A 19,339-nucleotide genomic window follows, 5' to 3' on the forward strand; every position below is an offset into this window, starting at 1 on the left:
AAGCGGCGATGTGTACATTCGCCACCTCTGCTAGATTTCTTAGCAGGGATAGTTTCCTCTTAGCTCGGTCGAGGAATGAAGAACATTACAAAGGCATATTTTAAAAACAGGTGAATTGATATTAACATTTTTTTATCACGAACTGACTGTTGGAGCAAAGACTGTTGAAGGATGTCTACAATCCTTTCCTGAAAGCCCTCCAATAGTGTCTTCATAGACACCTTCACCCCCCCACACACACACCATTCTCCTTCGAACTCTCCACTAACCCTGTGCTGGCTACTAGTGTCAACCTTCTACTGACTCTGTTTCCTAACTGGCGGAGACTGTCTAGAAACATTCCGGATGTCAAACACACAACCTCGGTTTGCACTTTGGCCCATGACTGTTCAATCTGAGAGACGAACTGAAGAAAGTCATGTCTCATCAGCGATGACTGCAGCTATTCACCATCCACGAAAATTCCTGGATAATAGTGCGTGCCTGCAAATTATCAGCTACAGTACCCCTGGACACAAGTTTCCTCTTTATGGAGACCACCATATGTTGCTGATAACGGCACCACCACCATCAATTCCCATTTAACTTGCTTGCTAGCTCTACATTAAAAATCGTTTCCATACCAGGAACGAGGCGTTCAATTTCCAGGAACTGAGCTCCCCTCAGGAGGAGCTGGATGACCACATTGTAAGGATATCACAAATTTGTGCTCTTTGTAATCAACAACCATTGCAGACACATTTCTGTGACCCTCACCGTCAAAGGAGTGAAAACTCTAAATACCATTTGGAAGACCAACTGAAGCATAACCAAGTCCTGATTGACATATTTAGGAAATCCATTATTCGATATGTGTCGGGGTGTTTGGAGACTCCGAGGAAGACTGATAAATCCTCACACCTATCCTTTCTGTACAGTGTTCTCACACATCTGAAGTTGCGTTTAGGTTGCTATGCCAAACACCTATTAATATTGTTGAGGGAACCAGCCTCAAGATGTTGCCTTTATTGCTATTTATGTCGAGGACCACCAACTTCATGACTATGGAACATAATGACTACGAGGATTCGTTAGCAGAATAAGTGTTCATGGGATGGGTGGCTTTGGTAACCCACTCACATAAATTAATGCACACGCATAAACATACGTATGTAAGTATATGCGTGTATGTAGTGTGTATGTATGAATTTATGTATGCATGTATATATGTGTGTATGTGTGAATATAAGTAGGTAGGAGGATAGTTAAGTCGACAGGGTGATACATATATATATATATATATATATATATATACATGCATATATATATATACATACATGCATGCATATATACATACATGCATATACATATACATACATGAATATATATATATATATATATACACACATACATGCATATATATATATATATACATACATGCATATATATATACATGCATATACATATACATACATGTATATATATATATATACATATATATATATATATATATATATATATATATATATATATATATACACACATACATATATAATATATACATACATACATACATACATATATATATATATACATACATACATATATATATAGATATATATATATATACAATTTTTAAATTTATTTTATTTTTATTTTTATCTAGTTTCAGCTCACAAGCTGTGGCCATGCTGGGGCACCGCCATTTGGTGTTGCTACATGATTTTACTTCACGAATGCTTTTTAGCAACTGCCATTTGGTGCATGAGAGAGTTCGATGCAGCTGCCCTCATCTGCACCTCCTGCCGTGAAGTTGGTTCCTCTGGGAAACCTGACAAGGAGAGATCCAGTTTTATTTTAAAGACATCTACATCCACCCCATGCAGGTCTCTTAGGTTCATCGGGAGGATATTGAAGAGCTGTGGGCCTCGGAAGCCCAGGCTATCACAGTATCTTGTCCTACATCTTGATGGCAAATTTGTAGTCCTTGGCACTATGCAGTGGCGCCCAAGTCCTTCTAGGATCTTCCAGATGTATATTATGGCATATCTTTCTCGCCTACGCTCTAAGGAATATAGTCTTAATCTCCTGAGTCTTTCCCAGTAGCTTATATGCTGCACAGAGGCTATCTTCTTCGTGTATCTTCGTTGGATCGCCTCAAGTTCTGTGATTAACTTGACACTGGATGGTGACCATAGCTGAGAGCAATAGTCAAAGTGGCTTAGGACAAGTGTCCTCCAGAGGACCATCATGGTTTCCTGGTCTCTTGTTCTAAAGGTTCTAAGAATCCATCCGGTCAGCCGCCTACTTTTCATTGCCAATTTAGCAACATGCACATGAAAGGTTGCATCATCACTCATGTAAATACCCAGGTCTCGCACTGATTGTGCCTCTGGGATTGCAATCCCTCCAGGTCCAGTGTATTCATTGGGTATTGCATTCAGTTTTGCATGCTGATAGCATAAAGCTTGAAACTTTTCAGTATTGAACTGCATGCTATTCTTTTCAGCCCACTTGTATATTTTGTCCAGCTCACATTGCAGGTGCTTAGTGTCTTCAGGGTTCTGTATTGCCTGTGAAACTTTTGTATCATCTGCATAACTTGTGATCGTGGCTCTCTGTGTGGCTGAGGGCATGTCTGAGAGGGCCATTATGAACAGTAGTGGTCCCAAAACAGTGCCCTGCGGAACACCGCTCACTATTTGCGTGTTAATGGAAGTGGCTACTACCATCTGACTTCTATCCTTCAGAAAATCATGAAGCCATTCTCCCAGTTTTCCAACTCTGCCAAGATCACGCAGTTTGTGACATATCATTCCATGATCGACTTTATCAAAGGCCTTTGCAAAGTCGAGATATATGACTTCCACATTAGAGTGGTTGAGCAGTCGTTTCAGCACCCAGTCATAGTGTAGTAGGAGCTGAGTTAAGCTGCTTCTTCCTGGTCGGAAACCATGTTGGGTGTCAGGCAGCAAGTCATTTTCTTCAAGGAAGGTGATTAGTTTCCTTCTGACTATTCGTTCCATGACCTTGCTGATGTGTGAGGTCAGAGAGATAGGTCTGTAGTTCTTGGCCTCCGCTCTGCTACCTCCTTTATGAATAAGGCATATTTTACCTTCCTTCAGTTTTCTTGGAAGTTTGCCAGTTGCAAGGAAGCTCTGAAAGAGGAACTGCAGTGGTCTTGCTAGGACTCTCTTACATGCTTTTAGAAGGATTGCCGGGAATCCATCGGGGCCAGTACCTGAGATTGTTTTCATTTCATCTATAGCCTTTATTACATCGTCTTCCTTTATATTGTTGTAATCAATCATCGCTGCCTCTGATTTTATATCTGCAGTGGTAAAGAAGTCAGTTGGATTGCTGACTTGAAAATGCCCAAGGGGTGGAGTGAAAACACTCTTGAATTGCTCATTCAGTTTTTCACTTATCCTCATTGGATTTCCTGTGAGTGTGCCATCCCTTTCAAGGAGTGGCCCTATCCTACAGTGCACCGTAGCTGTTTCTCTGGCATACCTGTAGAAAGCTCTGGGGTTAGATTTTATGTTGTCTATAGCCCAGGCTTCTTTGTCTGCTCTTTCCTTTTCATGGGAGAGTTGCAGACATTTTTCGATTTCCAACAGTTTTATTTTTAGGCGGGACTTTTCACTGCTTTCAATTTGTTTGTTTCGGCGATTTGAAACTTTTCTACGCGTCTCATTAGAATTTTCCTCTCTCTGGGGATTTTGTTCTTGTGTACAGTGGCCTTTCTCTCTGGGACACATTTGTAGCATATGGCTTGCATTACAGACATGAATTGTTGAAGTTTCATGTCGATGTCTGGCGAGGATAGACATTCAGGCCATTTTCCTGTTTGTCAATGAGGAAGCCTTCTTGGTTGTTCACCCTGCTCGTGTGTGTGTGTGTGTGTGTGTGTGTGTATTTATCGACCTCTTCGGAATGTACGAGTACTGTACTTGGGTAGATTTTTCTCTTCCTGTCTCTCCAGGAACAATTCTTTACAGGAACAATTCTTGTGGTTAAAACTAGATAGAGATGGACCGTGCTTCATGTACAAGTTTTGTGTGTGTATGCGTGTATGTGTGTTTGCGTACCTGCGTGTGTGTGTGCGCGCGCGCATTGCATCGTAAATACATGGCAACATTAAACGTACGCCATGGTATAAAACTGACATGACAAAACTGAATGTAAAGTATAACCCTCAACAGAAATTGTAACCAAGACACATTACAACACTAATTAAACAATAGAGATTATCATACTAAATCAACATTATAATACTAAATACAGATTATAATACTAAATATAGAATATTAATGTAAGAAAATATTATATAAAAAATAAAGCTCGTCCCACCGCTGTAAGCTAACAGCGCAACAACTCCACCACTTTTAATCCACTACCGCAACAACAGACCGCTACGACACCACCACAACATCTAAACAACCCCGCCCCACCACCACCACACCGACACATCACCTCTCATAATATATAATTACGCCAAATAAATAAAAATTTCAATAATTACAATAGACATATGCAAAACAATTCAACTTCATCATTATTATCATCATCATTATTATTGATATTATTATTATTATTATTATTATTATTATTATTATTATTATTATTATTATCATTATTATTATTATTATTATTATTATTATTATTATTATTATTATTATTATTATTTACTTTTAATCTGCATGTTTGTTACAATCACTTACCGATATACACCTAGCGTCCCAGGGCGAGTGGAGGATAAGGGATGTTACAGAATGATTGAAAATTTGGGCTGAGGATGTTGTTGTTGTTGTTATTATTATTATTGTTATTATTATCATCACTTTAATAAGGAAAAAAAAAAACAATATTAGAAATGTTTCAATGAAACAAAGCAACATTTTTACTATAAATAAACATTATAATAATAAACAACGCTATGACGTTTAATTTAGACATTTATACAAAAGGAATTCTACAGGAGAATTGACAGTTAACTGTCTCCCGGAGGAATAGACCAAGTATTGTCCTGTAGACACATTAAATTAATTAAATGAGTTAGCTAGTACCCCTGGGGTGGGGGGGTCCTGTGACACGTGTCTTCTAAGGAACGTCTTTAGGGGGCGTTTCATGTCATTCTGAAGCCACACCAATTAGTCGTTTATCGAGTGTCTTGTAGTTTTGTTAGTTCGCCGCACACCACAAAAACCACCAATCTACGAACCCCACCCCCATCTTACCGTTACCTCAGCTCCTCATGATGCACAATACTACCACCTCATCACACGGGACTACCACACCACACGAGACTACTGCCACCACACCACATCAACACGCCGTCACTGTTGCACGAGAAACTGAGACGCTACGAGTCCGGACAAAAAAACACAAATGCTTTCCACTATCAAAATACCAAACACCAAAATAAACATTACATACATACATGTATACACACACACACACACACACACACACACACACACACACACACAAACACACACACACACACACACATATATGGACTTTTTCTATATTTCTGCTGAAGAGTTCCGCTCGAAATGTGAAATCCTCTTTCTTTTCTTTCCTTTCCTGTACTTATTCCACGTCCTTGCATTGTTGTCTTTTCTTGCGTATTCATATTTGGATTAACTCTGTCTGTCTGTCTATACGAAGTCTGATCAATAAGCATCCGGATTGGTGCTATAGAAACAAAACCACAACGCATACCAATTTAGCATTATATCTCCTTCGGAGCCGCACACTTAATCCACCGTTGTTTCCGTTGATGGAAGCATTTCTGGAACTCATTTTCTGGGATAACCAGCAGCTGCCTCGGCACATTTGATTTTTGGAAAGAGGAAAAAGTCGCAAGGGGCGAGATCTGGGGAATACAGTGGCTGTTGGACCTGGGGAATGCTGTGACTGGCCCAAAACTCCTACACACGCTGCACTGAATGGGCAGGTACGCTGTCATGGTGTAGTTGCCACTCACCGGACGCATTCAATTGTGACTTTTTCCAACGAACAGCATCCCACAAACGCCGCAAAACGTCACCGTAGTACTCCTTATTTACTGTCTGACCAGGTGGAACATTCTCATGATGAACAATCCCCTTGTAGTCGAAGAAAACAGTCAACGGTGGCTTCATATTGCTTCAACTCAGTCGTGCTTTCTTCGGTCTAGGGGAGGTTGAGGTCTTCCACTGCGAAGACCGATCCTTTGTTTCGGGGTCATAGCCATAGATCTACGATTCGTCACCCGTTATGACCATTTTTAAAAGTTTTCACCGTTCTCGACATAATCAAGATCTTGTGCAACTGACTCCTGAGTGCCTTTTTGGTCAGCTGAAAGCAGTTTTGGAAAAAAATGAGCAGACACGCGACTTATACCCAAATCTTCAGTGATAATGGACTGAACTGAACCGTAATTAATCTGCACATCCTCTGATAACTCACGGATGATGATTCGACGATTTCCCTCACAGTTGCACGCACATCTGCAATATTTTCCTCAGTTCTGCTGGCTGCGGGTCTTCCAGAACGTTCGTCAATATCGACATTTTTTCGGCTATCTAGTAAACGTCTCAACCACCCGTACACTTGTGTGCGGCTCATACACTTTCTGCAAATTTGTGTAGGCCTCTGATCAGGTATCGTCAAGCTTTTGGCAAAATTTGATGCAGATTCTCTGCTCAACTTTTTCTGTCATGGTCAATGCGATGATCACATGCTACACACGTTCCTTCCAAGCGCTGTAGTAAATAGTGGAAGTGAGCTACAAAAGTTAAAACTTAGTGCGCATGCACAGCAGAGTTCAAGGTCAATCTGTGTCAAGCGTCGTCACTCTGCGTGCTTTAGCTTCGTTACTATGGCAGCACTCCGGATACTTATTGGCCAGACCACTTATATACATACATGCATATACGCATGTATGTATATATATATATAATATATATATATATATATATATATATATATATATATATACGTTCAGACATCTAAGTATATATGTATGTGTATATATATACACACATTCATACATCTGTGTATATATGTATGTATATATATATATATATATAACGGGAAGCTTTATGAAAATAGACAAAAGACGAAGGCAGGTTTACGGAAATAAACAAAAGACGAAGGCAGGTGGAATACAAACAAACAATTGTATTAGTATGGCGCTCAGGAAATATAAATGAAACAAGTCTTTAACGTTTCGAGCCTACGCTCTTCAACAGAAAGATACACAGAGAAAAAAACACAGAAAGAAGGAGAGAAAAAAAATTGTTCATGTTCTTCGTGTTGTCGCTATTAGTTTTATTATTACTGTTTCAATTAATCGCATCAACAATTGTATTCTCCATGTCCACTAAGATATGTGATTGAAGTTATGACTAAATAAGAAATGCTATTATCATGAACGTACTTAAAGATCTTATTCTTGTTTTATTTCGTCATTTTATTCCTTTTCTGGCTATATTTTTGCATAAAGAAAAAGGTTACGCCGGGCGAAATGCTTACGTTCTGAGTTCAAATTCCGCCGGGGTCGATAAATTAAGTACCAGTTACGCACTGGGGCCGATGTAATCGACTTAATCCGTTCGTCTGTCCTTGTTTGTCCCCTCTATGTTTAGCCCCTTGAGGGTAATAAAGAAATAGGTATTTCGTCTGTCTTTATGTTCAGAGTTCAAATTCCGCCGAGGTCGACTTTGCCTTTCATCCTTTCGGGGTCGATAAATTAAGTACCTGTTGCGTACTGGGGTCGATCTAATCGATTGCCCCCCCCCAAAAAAAAATTTCGGGCTTGTGCCTATAAGTTATTCTCTGACTAAACAGCTGACCCCTCAATATTTGTAATAGACTAGATTCCGCTGATGACAATCGAAGAGTAGACGCTGGTGCTAAACAAGGAGACGCTTCACGTCTACCAACATATGTTGTGTGACATTTACATCCGATTAGTTATGACTAAATTATATGGTCAACGTCTTTCTTACTGTTGCTGCTGTTGATGTTGATGACGACGATGATGATGCTGTTGTTGACGATGACCAAATCACTCGCATCTGGGCAGCAAACAAGAAACAAAACCGAAAAACCTTTCTGAACTCCACTGCAAGTCAATAAGATGCCGACGTTTGATTGGTTGACACGTCTCACACGTGATGTCGTCTTCTTATTCGGATGAAAAGACATCTCCCATGTCGATAAGTGAATATAATATATACACCTATTGCTAGGTGTATATATAACTAGAAATTACACGGACATTTGTACATAGGTTCACACATACATACGCACATATCTTTTACTTGTTTCAGTCATTAGACTGCGGTCATACTGGGGCACCGCCATAAAGAATTTTAGTCGAACGTAACAACCCTTGTACTTATTTTTTAAGAGTCTGCTACAGACTACGATAAAGCCTGTACCTGGTCGCTTGGCCAACTGGAAATATCAGCCAATCTCCCTCAACACATACACTATTGTCTTAAAGTGCACTGAATTATGCTAAGCCCACGATGGAGTCTACACCTGGTTACTCGGTCAAGTAGAAATAGCAATCTATTCTACCTCAAATCACACTAAATTTAATGGTCACCAGGAAGTTGATACTGAAGGATCCACAGACAACTGTTTATAACATGTGATGTTGTCCTGTAACAGGATGGGAAATAGTTGCCTTAAAATAAATGAGTAAATATATAAATATGTATACACACACACAAACATATGTATGTATGTGTGCATATATGTACGTACGTATTGTTTATATGGTTGGAATTATAGGAAATAACGGTGTTTTATGGGAAGTTATATTTATATATATATATATATATATATATAATAATAAATATTAGGGAATAAATCCAAATTTACAGGGAAAAAAATCAGATTTATGATTAATCGATTTTTAGTAGTAAAATATTATAAAATATTATTCGAGACAAAACCACTATTTTGCAAAACAAACAAGGAAGACTTAATCAATACAGACTATTTATTAAAATTTTATGTATTGATTAAGTCTTTCCTTGTTTGTTTTGCAAATAGTGGTTTTGTCTCGAATAATATTTTATATATATATATATATCTATATATATATATATATATATATATATATATATATATTATATTATATACATATTATATATATATATATATTATATTATATATATATACATATATATATATATATATAATATTATATATATTAATATATATATATATATATATTGTTGTTGGCATCCTTTTTGTCTCGGGAGACAATGGAGTTGCGAATAAAGTAGTCTAGTCCGGCTTTTACATTTCATGTCCTGATACATTTCCTGCTGTGGCTGTGTAGTCCTATCCTGGACAAACACTCCCTCTGGCAGGTACCGCAAATGTAGCGAAGACTGTTCCTGGCTGGTTGTAATGCCATAGTTTCTTGGCATGGGTATGGGCCCCTATCCAGGGTTACGGGAAGGAGACAACCTTCAAAGAAATCCGGAGTGGAGCCCCGAAGGCGGTTTAGTGTTCGACTCGACACTCTTCCGGCAGTTCCTGCAACCAAGCTGGTGCCAAACGTAATGCACTGCACTCCTTTGGACTACATCAGCAAGGTCGAGAGAGGAAACCTGACGATTGGGCTACCTAGGACTTTCTTATCTATAGCCCAGGCTTGCGCAAAACTGGAGAGAACACTTCAGTGCTGCTGTAAAAAGCTGCAGAAACAACACGGGAGGTAACAGTCACGAGTGATAAGTCCATTCAGATTGGCGTAAAGTATGGGCTATACGGGTTACCTCTGACGGTGGGAGGGACCGCCGTGTCCTATTGTTTAGCTACAGCCCACCTCAAGCTGGGCAGCCCCCAGTTAATAAGGTGCTGACCCGCCACAGGCCGCCTGTTTCATTGGGTGCTTGAAGTTAAGAGTATATATATATATATATATATATATATATATATATATGTGTGTATGTATGTCATGTATATGTATATACACATACACATAAATGAGTGTGTACGTATACCTTAGGTAAATTTACAAAGCTAAACGATTGAAAGACACACCTTTGATGTCTTGTTTTTTTAGGTGAAACTGTGAAACCCACACCGACATACAAATAGAGGTGTGTATGTGTACACACACATACACATACCTGTATACATGAATATAATACATACCACGGTACTGTTTTTTTCTTCTTCTTTCTCCTTTGTCCATTATATGTGTGTGAGAGTGTTGGGCGCAGCTCATTTTCTTCAACCCAAGCTCTCATAATTCTCTTCCTGTTTAATGAAGTGTTACATTACTTACAACAGATCATTCCTATCTTCCCACAAACACACCCATTATTTCAGTTGTTAGAAATAGCAGCCATAATTTCCTGAAATCACACACAATACTCTCTTAAAGAGCATTACGGAGTCACTGTATAGTGGCTCGATTCTCTGGAAATAGACAAATCTGCCTGGAAACACGTTATTGTCTTAAATTATATAGAATAATATAAAGACTACGATAAAGCCTGTACCTGGTCGCTTGGCCAACTGGAAATATCAGCCAATCTCCCTCAACACATACACTATTGTCTTAAAGTGCACTGAATTATGCTAAGCCCACGACGGAATCTACACCTGGTTACTCGGTCAGGTAGAAATAGCAATCTATTCTACCTCAAATCACACTAAATTTAATGGAGTCTGCACGCTTGACCAGGTAGAAACAACAGCCAAATCTTCTTCACAAAGTAGAAGAAATTGAATAAAGTAGATCTTGAGATTTACGAAAAAGGGATAGTCATGGCTGGAGAACCTTTGATTATCAGTTTACTGGAAGAAAGAAGACGCTGATTTGGAGATAAACAGCCAAAACCACCAATAACTACGAGAAGAAGAAATATCAGAATATGTTAACTGACTTTCAGCACTTTCTTCAATACGAGGGTGGTATTGCGGTCAACGAAACATGAAAGTTAAAAGCAATATTATCACAAAGTATGCGGCAACCCTTTAGGTCAGTGACCCTTAAATTAGGGGTTAAAATAAAATTCTGTAAGGGTCATAAAAACAAAATCTGCTAATTTTAAGATATTTAATAAAATTTCAAAAGTTCCGAGATGCTTTTATGTAAGGGAGGGTAAAGAGGAATACAACGAAGGTTTTTGTGTATGATATTGTTGTGTGGTGCTACAGGAAAAAAAAACGTACTCAGTTGTGGAAACAAACAGGACTCTCCAGACACCACTGGTGTTAGAAAAGTACAGAAGAAATAGGACATCTCTGGACCATTGATAAGGAGTTTGAAAACCGAGAAGCCAAGACACGCTTTCAGTTTCATACCTATTATTATTGAGATAAGTTATGTGAACATACCTGGAACAAAGTGCGTTTGAATTTGTGTTCTTGGGGAGAGAATGCAATTCCCTAACTCGAACACTTACAAATGATAAAATGATCAGGATATCTGGGAGTAAAAAGTCTGCAACTTAAAGAATGATGAGGAAAATACACACACACACACACACACACACTCACGCACGCACACACACACACACACACACACACACACACACACACACACACACACACACACACACACAGAAAGGTGCAGGACTGACTGTGTAGTAAGAAGCTTGCTTTCCAACCATATGGTTCCGGGTTCAAGTTCCACTGCGTGGCACGTTGGGCCGACCAAGCCTTTATTTCTTTACTACCCACAAGGGGCTAAACACAGAGGGGTCAAACAAGGACAGACAAAGGTATTAAGTCGATTACATCGACCCCAGTGCGTAACTGGTACTTAATTTATCGACCCCGAAAGGAGGAAAGGCAAAGTCGACCTCGGCGGAATTTGAACTCACAACGTAACGCAGACGAAATACCGTTAAGCATTTCGCCCGGCGTGCTAACGATTCTGCCATTTCGCGGCTTATCCTTGTGAATGGATTTGGTTGACCAATCCTTGTGATTGGGCCGATCAATGAATGGGCCCATTCAATCCTTGTGAATGGGGTCTTCTGCTGTAGACTCGGGGGCCGACCAATCCCTGTGAATGGATTTGGTTGACGGAAACTGACATAGACTCGTCGCATGCGCATATGTATATATCTATGTGTGTGTAACTTTGAATATGTGTTTGTTTGCCACCACCGCTTTTCAACCGGTGTTGGTATGTTTACGTCTCCGCAACTTAGCGGTTCGGCAAAAGACCCATACAATAAGTACTAGGCCTAATAAAAGTCCTGGGTCGATTTGTTCGGCTAAAGCCCTTCAAGGTGGTGCTCCAGCATGGCAGCAGTCAAATGAATGAAGCAAGTAAATAGATAAAAGTAAAAGATGTATATATATGTATATATATATGTGTGTGCATATATATATATATATATATATATATATATAATATATATATATATATACTAAGCAATAAGGGTTTAGCAACGAATTGCCTTACCACATACCGAATTTAGAAATAGCAGTCAAAGGGTTATAGCTATTTCTTCTACTAAAAAGGGAGATCTCAGATAAAAACAGCAATTGGAAGGCTGACACAAACAGGTAAGAGAGAATGATTAACTGCAATCTATCAAACATTTTTAAAGTTATCTACGGACGTACGTTTCGAAATCAAGTTTTTAGGAAAGCATAAGAATTAAATATTAAATATTAAATAATTCTATCTTACCGAAACTTCTTTTCTCTTCAGCGTAGAATACTATAATCATAAATGATTATATATTGAATTTTGAGATACTAGGAGGCACCAACTCAACTCAGTATCAGAGCGAGCTAGAATCCGCAACTAGTATCACCGAATTCAAATTTGTGAATGAAACGATTGTGTCAACAGCCCCTTCCACCCGCGTGTAGCCAAAACAAGATGCTGTGGTCATCTACTGAGATAAAATATGGTTATCCGTAATAATGAAGGGTGAAATTAATTAATTTGGAATAATTATCAATTACACCAAGTAGTCTTCGGCATGTAAAAGCCTCATTCGAGGAAAATTTAAGTAATACTAAGCAATAAGGGTTTAGCAACGAATTGCCTTACCACATACCGAATTTAGAAATAGCAGTCAAAGGGTTATAGCTATTTCTTCTACTAAAAAGGGAGATCTCAGTAAAAACAGCAATTGGAAGGCTGACACAAAAGGTAAGAGAGAATGAATTAACTGCAATCTATCAAATTTTTAAAGTTATCTACGGACGTACGTTTCGAAATCAAGTTTTTAGGAAAGCATAAGAATTAAATATTAAATATTAAATAATTCTATCTTACCGAAACTTCTTTTCTCTTCAGCGTAGAATACTATAATCATAAATGATTATATATTGAATTTTGAGATACTAGGAGGCACCAACTCAACTCAGTATCAGAGCGAGCTAGAATCCGCAACTAGTATCACGAATTCAAATTTGTGAATGAAACGATTGTGTCAACAGCCCCTTCCCACCCGCGTGTAGCCAAAACAAGATGCTGTGGTCATCTACTGAGATAAAATATGGTTATCCGTAATAATGAAGGGTGAAATTAATTAATTTGGAATAATTATCAATTACACCAAGTAGTCTTCGGCATGTAAAAGCCTCATTCGAGGAAAATTTAAGTAATACTAAGCAATAAGGGTTTAGCAACGAATTGCCTTACCACATACCGAATTTAGAAATAGCAGTCAAAGGGTTATAGCTATTTCTTCTACTAAAAAGGGAGATCTCAGTAAAAACAGCAATTGGAAGGCTGACACAAACAGGTAAGAGAGAATGAATTAACTGCAATCTATCAAACATTTTTAAAGTTATCTACGGACGTACGTTTCGAAATCAAGTTTTTAGGAAGAAAGAATAAGAATTAAATATTAAATAATTCTATCTTACCGAAACTTCTTTTCTCTTCAGCGTAGAATACTATAATCATAATGATTATATATTGAATTTTGAGATACTAGGAGGCACCAACTCAACTCAGTATCAGAGCGAGCTAGAATCCGCAACTAGTATCACCGAATTCAAATTTGTGAATGAAACGATTGTGTCAACAGCCCCTTCCCACCCGCGTGTAGCCAAAACAAGATGCTGTGGTCATCTACTGAGATAAAATATGGTTATCCGTAATAATGAAGGGTGAAATTAATTAATTTGGAATAATTATCAATTACACCAAGTAGTCTTCGGCATGTAAAAGCCTCATTCGAGGAAAATTTAAGTAATACTAAGCAATAAGGTTTAGCAACGAATTGCCTTACCACATACCGAATTTAGAAATAGCAGTCAAAGGGTTATAGCTATTTCTTCTACTAAAAAGGGAGATCTCAGTAAAACAGCAATTGAAGGCTGACACAAACAGGTAAGAGAGAATGAATTACTGCAATCTATCAAACATTTTTAAAGTTATCTACGGACGTACGTTTCGAAATCAAGTTTTTAGGAAAGCATAAGAATTAAATATTAAATATTAAATAATTCTATCTTACCGAAACTTCTTTTCTCTTCAGCGCGTAGAATACTATAATCATAAATGATTATATATTGAATTTTGAGATACTAGGAGGCACCAACTCAACTCAGTATCAGAGCGAGCTAGAATCCGCAACTAGTATCACCGAATTCAAATTTGTGAATGAAACGATTGTGTCAACAGCCCCTTCCACCCGCGTGTAGCCAAAACAAATGCTGTGGTCATCTACTGAGATAAAATATGGTTATCCGTAATAATGAAGGGTGAAATTAATTAATTTGGAATAATTATCAATTACACCAAGTAGTCTTCGGCATGTAAAAGCCTCATTCGAGGAAAATTTAAGTAATACTAAGCAATAAGGGTTTAGCAACGAATTGCTTACCACATACCGAATTTAGAAATAGCAGTCAAAGGGTTATAGCTATTTCTTCTACTAAAAAGGGAGATCTCAGTAAAAACAGCAATTGGAAGGCTGACACAAACAGGTAAGAGAGAATGAATTAACTGCAATCTATCAAACATTTTTAAAGTTATCTACGGACGTACGTTTCGAAATCAAGTTTTTAGGAAAGCATAAGAATTAAATATTAAATATTAAATAATTCTATCTTACCGAAACTTCTTTTCTCTTCAGCGTAGAATACTATAATCATAAATGATTATATATTGAATTTTGAGATACTAGGAGGCACCAACTCAACTCAGTATCAGAGCGAGCTAGAATCCGCAACTAGTATCACCGAATTCAAATTTGTGAATGAAACGATTGTGTCAACAGCCCCTTCCCACCCGCGTGTAGCCAAAACAAGATGCTGTGGTCATCTACTGAGATAAAATATGGTTATTCGTAATAATGAAGGGTGAAATTAATTAATTTGGAATAATTATCAATTACACCAAGTAGTCTTCGGCATGTAAAAGCCTCATTCGAGGAAAATTTAAGTAATACTAAGCAATAAGGGTTAGCAACGAATTGCCTTACCACATACCGAATTTAGAAATAGCAGTCAAAGGGTTATAGCTATTTCTTCTACTAAAAAGGGAGATCTCAGTAAAAACAGCAATTGGAAGGCTGACACAAACAGGTAAGAGAGAATGAATTAACTGCAATCTATCAACATTTTTAAAGTTATCTACGGACGTACGTTTCGAAATCAAGTTTTTAGGAAAGCATAAGAATTAAATATTAAATATTAAATAATTCTATCTTACCGAAACTTCTTTTCTCTTCAGCGTAGAATACTATAATCATAAATGATTATATATTGAATTTTGAGATACTAGGAGGCACCAACTCAACTCAGTATCAGAGCGAGCTAGAATCCGCAACTAGTATCACCGAATTCAAATTTGTGAATGAAACGATTGTGTCAACAGCCCTTCCCACCCGCGTGTAGCCAAAACAAGATGCTGTGGTCATCTACTGAGATAAAATATGGTTATCCGTAATAATGAAGGGTGAAATTAATTAATTTGGAATAATTATCAATTACACCAAGTAGTCTTCGGCATGTAAAAGCCTCATTCGAGGAAAATTTAAGTAATACTAAGCAATAAGGGTTTAGCAACGAATTGCCTTACCACATACCGAATTTAGAAATAGCAGTCAAAGGGTTATAGCTATTTCTTCTACTAAAAGGGAGATCTCAGTAAAAACAGCAATTGGAAGGCTGACACAAACAGGTAAGAGAGAATGAATTAACTGTAATCTATCAAACATTTTTAAAGTTATCTACGGACGTACGTTTCGAAATCAAGTTTTTAGGAAAGCATAAGAATTAAATATTAAATATTAAATAATTCTATCTTACCGAAACTTCTTTTCTCTTCAGCGTAGAATACTATAATCATAAATGATTATATATTGAATTTTGAGATACTAGGAGGCACCAACTCAACTCAGTATCAGAGCGAGCTAGAATCCGCAACTAGTATCACCGAATTCAAATTTGTGAATGAAACGATTGTGTCAACAGCCCTTCCCACCCGCGTGTAGCCAAAACAAGATGCTGTGGTCATCTACTGAGATAAAATATGGTTATCCGTAATAATGAAGGGTGAAATTAATTAATTTGGAATAATTATCAATTACACCAAGTAGTTTCGGCATGTAAAAGCCTCATTCGAGGAAAATTAAGTAATACTAAGCAATAAGGTTTAGCAACGAATTGCCTTACCACATACCGAATTTAGAAATAGCAGTCAAAGGGTTATAGCTATTTCTTCTACTAAAAAGGGAGATCTCAGTAAAAACAGCAATTGGAAGGCTGACACAAACAGGTAAGAGAGAATGAATTAACTGCAATCTATCAAACATTTTTAAAGTTATCTACGGACGTACGTTTCGAAATCAAGTTTTTAGGAAAGCATAAGAATTAAATATTAAATATTAAATAATTCTATCTTACCGAAACTTCTTTTCTCTTCAGCGTAGAATACTATAATCATAAATGATTATATATTGAATTTTGAGATACTAGGAGGCACCAACTCAACTCAGTATCAGAGCGAGCTAGAATCCGCAACTAGTATCACCGAATTCAAATTGTGAATGAAACGATTGTGTCAACAGCCCCTTCCCACCCGCGTGTAGCCAAAACAAGATGCTGTGGTCATCTACTGAGATAAAATATGGTTATCCGTAATAATGAAGGGTGAAATTAATTAATTGGAATAATATCAATTACACAAGTAGTCTTCGGCATGTAAAAGCCTCATTCGAGGAAAATTTAAGTAATACTAAGCAATAAGGATTTAGCAACGAATTGCCTTACCACATACCGAATTTAGAAATAGCAGTCAAAGGGTTATATAGCTATTTCTTCTACTAAAAAGGAGATCTCAGTAAAAACAGCAATGGAAGGCTGACACAAACAGGTAAGAGAGAATGAATTAACTGCAATCTATCAACATTTTTAAAGTTATCTACGGACGTACGTTTCGAAATCAAGTTTTTAGGAAAGCATAAGAATTAAATATTAAATATTAAATAATTCTATCTTACCGAAACTTCTTTTCTCTTCAGCGTAGAATACTATAATCATAAATGATTATATATTGAATTTTGAGATACTAGAGAGGCACCAACTCAACTCAGTATCAGAGCGAGCTAGAATCCGCAACTAGTATCACCGAATTCAAATTTGTGAATGAAACGATTGTGTCAACAAGCCCTTCCCACCCGCGTGTAGCCAAAACAAGATGCTTGGTCATCTACTGAGATAAAATATGGTTATCCGTAATAATGAAGGGTGAAATTAATTAATTGGAATAATTATCAATTACACCAAGTAGTCTTCGGCATGTAAAAGCCTCATTCGAGGAAAATTTAAGTAATACTAAGCAATAAGGATTTAGCAACGAATTGCCTTACCACATACCGAATTTAGAAATAGCAGTCAAAGGGTTATAGCTATTTCTTCTACTAAAAAGGGAGATCTCAGTAAAAACAGCAATTGGAAGGCTGACACAAACAGGTAAGAGAGAATGAAAACTGCAATCTATCAAACATTTTTAAAGTTATCTACGGACGTACGTTTCGAAATCAAGTTTTTAGGAAAGCATAAGAATTAAATATTAAATATTAAATAATCTATCTTACCGAAACTTCTTTTTCTTCAGCGTAGAATACTATAATCATAAATGATTATATATTGAATTTTGAGATACGGAGTGGCACCAACTCAACTCAGTATCAGAGCGAGCTAGAATCCGAAACTAGTATCCCGAATTCAAATTTGTGAATGAAACGATTGTGTCAACAGCCTTCCCACCCGCGTGTAGCCAAAACAAGATGCTGTGGTCATCTACTGAGATAAAATATGGTTATCCGTAATAATGAAGGGTGAAATGAAATTAATTAATTTGGAATAATTATCAATTACACCAAGTAGTCTTCGGCATGTAAAAGCCTCATTCGGGAAAATTTAAGTAATACTAAGCAATAAGGATTTAGCAACGAATTGCCTTACCACATACCGAATTTAGAAATAGCAGTCAAAGGGTTATAGCTATTTCTTCTACTAAAAAGGGAGATCTCAGTAAAACAGCAATTGGAAGGCTGACACAAACAGGTAAGAGAGAATGATTAACTGCAATCTATCAAACATTTTTAAAGTTATCTACGGACGTACGTTTCGAAATCAAGTTTTTAGGAAAGCATAAGAATTAAATATTAAATATTAAATAATTCTATCTTACCGAAACTTCTTTTTCTTCAGCGTAGAATACTATAATCATAAATGATTATATATTGAATTTTGAGATACTAGAGAGGCACCAACTCAACTCAGTATCAGAGCGAGCTAGAATCCGCAACTAGTATCACGAATTCAAATTTGTGAATGAAACGATTGTGTCAACAGCCCCTTCCCACCCGCGTGTAGCCAAAACAAGATGCTGTGGTCATCTACTGAGATAAAATATGGTTATCCGTAATAATGAAGGGTGAAATTAATTAATTTGGAATAATTATCAATTACACCAAGTAGTCTTCGGCATGTAAAAGCCTCATTCGAGGAAAATTTAAGTAATACTAAGCAATATATATATATATAACAAAACTTACTTGGAGGAAATGAAACGAAACGAAAACGAATCGAATCGACGCGAGGGCGCTCAGTCATACAATAGTGTAATAAATAAAATATATGCATACATACATACATATATGTACGTACTTACATCTACATGTATATATACATGCATCATGCATATATAAATATATATACGTGAGTACAGGACACCACAAATAGACGTAGAACTCAACGAGAAACGAAAACGTAAAAACTACGTGGAAACGGACCTAAACGAAAAATACAGAGTACAAGACAAAATGGAGAGAGGAAGGGAGAGAGAGAGAGAGAGAGAGAGAGAGCTGTCGGTGATTTCTTCATGAAATTGAAGATGAAT

Source organism: Octopus sinensis, linkage group LG16 (genome assembly GCF_006345805.1).
Source record: "Octopus sinensis linkage group LG16, ASM634580v1, whole genome shotgun sequence".
NCBI lineage: Eukaryota > Metazoa > Mollusca > Cephalopoda > Octopoda > Octopodidae > Octopus > Octopus sinensis.